General features: G+C 38.2%; 1 protein-coding gene across 2 annotated transcripts in view; it reads left to right on the top strand.

Annotated features, from left to right (window-relative positions):
• The window catches only part of LOC106465040 (beta,beta-carotene 9',10'-oxygenase-like), a 26,664-nt gene that overhangs the window by 2,161 nt on the left and 21,152 nt on the right, over window positions 1-3,351 (top strand). The gene's annotated exons all lie outside the window — the stretch shown is intronic.

The raw sequence follows: 3,351 nt of genomic DNA, 5'->3' as shown, positions 1-3,351 counted from the left end.
GTGTGTGTGTGTGTGTGTGTGTGTGTGTGTGTGTGTGTGTGTGTGTGTGTGTGTGTGTGTGTGTGTGTGTGTGTGTGTATACACACACACACAAGAGTAAATAACTAAATATACGAGCAACAAATGTTATTTTTGTGCTTTTGAAGTTCATATGTCATGTTGTAGCCAACAGAGAGCATAATTCTTCGTGATTCATGGCATGCACACGTTAAGATTTCACGACAGTACAAATTACAACATTAGGTGTCCCTTATGTGACGTCATTTTAGTGTTTACTGACTGACAACACATTACTATATAGTTGTTTAAGTGCTTAAAACAGGCGACTTCTCCAGGCGGCCTTTGGCCCCCTTTTGGAGAAATTATATTAAAATTAGAATTTACATATGTAGTATTTTAAGATTTAGCTTGTAAATCTTTACTGAAATATATTCTAAGTGAGCAATTTCATTTCAAACATAAGCTGTTTATACATATTGTTCATTTGACGCACTACAAATGAGTTTATATTAAAGAGTGAAACGTTATTTTCAGCTCCCGGCTCTAAAATTAATATACTATAAAAGTTCAAGGTGCTTGAAAAAAGCACGTGTTTACGAAGTTGTTATTAACGACGCTTATCACAATAAATTTATTCCCCAAGTGTCTCATTAGTATAGTGTTTATGTTACATCGTACTCGCAAAGTATTGTACTTTATTACATAATTGAAATGCGAAACTTATTGAAAATTTAGTCATAACTACCGAGTAATTCCTTAATGTAAGGAGTTATTCGTACAATATTACAACTTTACTGGGTTCCTCAAGCAGAAGCTGGCCGAAGGAATATGTTGTTAATCTAATCACGCATTGAACCTATTAAGAAATTTGTAAGATCGTTTCATTAGCTCCAACTCTCAAACCTTATATAATGAAGAGAGATAAAACGAATATTATCCAAATTCCTCGAATTGTGAATATAATGATTAACACTTGTTAAATTAATCAAGTTAGATTCGCTAACAGGCTTAGCCACCAAGTTGTTTGTTAGAAACAAATAAATGAGAAAGATGGGGGGGGGGAGAGAAATTTGGAAAAGCCCACGTGTACGCTTTATCTATGTGAACTGAAAATACCTACTGTTATTTCTTTGTTTTCGGATATTCACGCAAAGTTTTTCAAGAGTTATCTGGGCTAGCCGTCTTCGATTTTGAAATGAGAGACTGGAGGGAAAGCAGCTAGTCAAGAGCATCCACCGCCAACTGTTGAACTACTCTTATCTGATCTAGTAGTGGGATTTGTCTATGACTCTTATAACGCACCGGTAACCCTAATATGCGGACCCTAATTATTATCATTATTTTTGAAGTTATGGGACACAACGTGCATATCGATAATACCTACACGCTAACCACTGGTGCCACGTTGGATAATACAGTTAAAATTTACACACGTTGTCCGAAAAGTCTGGAACAATAGGTGATTTGAAGCTTCACTTAATTTCCTATTCGTGACCGATTATAGTGCTGTCAGAGAGTGATATGGTCGAGTTAATCCTGACGTTAATCCAAACTGGTTTCGAAATACAAGGACACCATGTAGAACACATTCTACAAAACTCGTTGAAATGCCTATGGTTCCAGACTTTTCGGACACAGTATTAAGTTTTGCTTACTTTTGATTCTCAGATACCTCACTTTCAATATGTTCTTGACAAACGTTCTGTGTCTCATTTTCAGTATACAACCGACACTCCCGTAGCTAGTCTTAAATATACTATTGACACTCTTGTGTCTCACTTTACGTATACAATTAACATTACCAACGTGTTTTAAGTTTGTTCGTTTTTTTTTTTTTATCTAACTGATACCATGACATTGTTTTTTCATTTTTAAGAAAGTAATTTACATAAAAAATACATCGTCACCGTTGGCATATCCCTATCTCTTATAAGCTCGTGTCTTACGCGATTACACCATACAAGTAAAGAACAAAATCTTAGTATTGTACGAACACTAAATTAAATAATCCACTTTAAACGCCTAGTATGTAACAAGGACTTTTCCAAAGTCTTTTGAGAATAATCGATGTAACTATCATTTTTGTGAAAAAATTTTCAATCTAAAGGCCATATTGTGGGGGTTCAAGCAAACCGGGCTCCAATTTAGAACTGCTAGCAAAAGGAAGAGCAATAAGTTAACAATGGCTAAGCGGCAAGTCTGTGAACTCTTATAGCTAAAAACCGGGTTTGATACTCATGGTAGGAACTGCACAGATAGTCCATTGTGTAGCCTCGTGCAAACAAAGTACCCTTAATCGTTGATTGGTGCTTTATGGCGCAAAGCAACGAGGCTATCTACGCCAAACAACCGGTAAAAACAGTGAAAGTAAATTAAAGTAAAATGTAAACATACAGTGAGTTAAAACCAATATGTGTCGATAAAAGATTTATATACAATTAAAAAGACCTATAGGGTGTAAAAAAAATAAAAATACAATCTAGTCGAACATTGTCACCATTACCAATGACACTGTCCAACGTCAGGGGTAAACTCTTAGAAAATGCGTGTCTAAAATGGTGCCGCTATTGTGGGTTATTGTGACTTAAGTGTCGCAATGGTTACACATTGGTGGGTCAATACCTGATAAAAGAAAACGATGGGTTAAGAAAACTATGACCAATGCGTAGCCTTGCCAGGACTACTTCCTCCTTCCGATCTTTACGGAAGCAAGACGGCCAAAGACCAACAGAAGGTTTGATCTGGAAAAGCTTATTATGACGTTGCTCACACCAAGTCGACTGCCAACTAGCACGAAGCCAGGCCTTAAAGACAGGACAGTAGTCTATGTACGGGACAGGCCCGGCCGTGACGGCATCAGAGCAGACGGACTTAGCTGCGGTGTCAGCGAACTCGTTCCCGTGAATACCGACGTGGGCAGGGTTCCAGAAAAACTGGATGGAAATAGAAGATTGAGAAAAGTGGGCCAATCGGTGTTGAATATCGACGAGAACAGGGTGAGGACTAACGTTAAGCGATTCCAGGGCCAGTAGCGACCTAAGAGAATCAGTGAAAATAGTACAATTACTGAACTGCATAGCTTCTACATGATCCAGGGCAAGAGAAATAGCACACAACTCGGCAGTGAACACAAACTGTAGAGGGGATCCTGCGAGCAACTACAGAGCCACAGCAAACCATGGCAGAACTACAAAGTCATCCGATTTCGAACCATCCGTGTAAATAGAAAGAGAAGAATGATTCGAAAGATGTTCAGCAAAAAGACGACGATACTTCCAATCGGAAATATCTGCCTTCCTCAGATGACTGAAGGAAAGGTCACAGGAAGGGATGGTAATAAGCCATGGTGGA

Source organism: Limulus polyphemus, unplaced genomic scaffold (genome assembly GCF_000517525.1).
Source record: "Limulus polyphemus unplaced genomic scaffold, Limulus_polyphemus-2.1.2 Scaffold1815, whole genome shotgun sequence".
In the NCBI taxonomy this organism is placed as follows: domain Eukaryota; kingdom Metazoa; phylum Arthropoda; class Merostomata; order Xiphosura; family Limulidae; genus Limulus; species Limulus polyphemus.
This window is presented reverse-complemented; position numbering and strand designations above follow the sequence as displayed.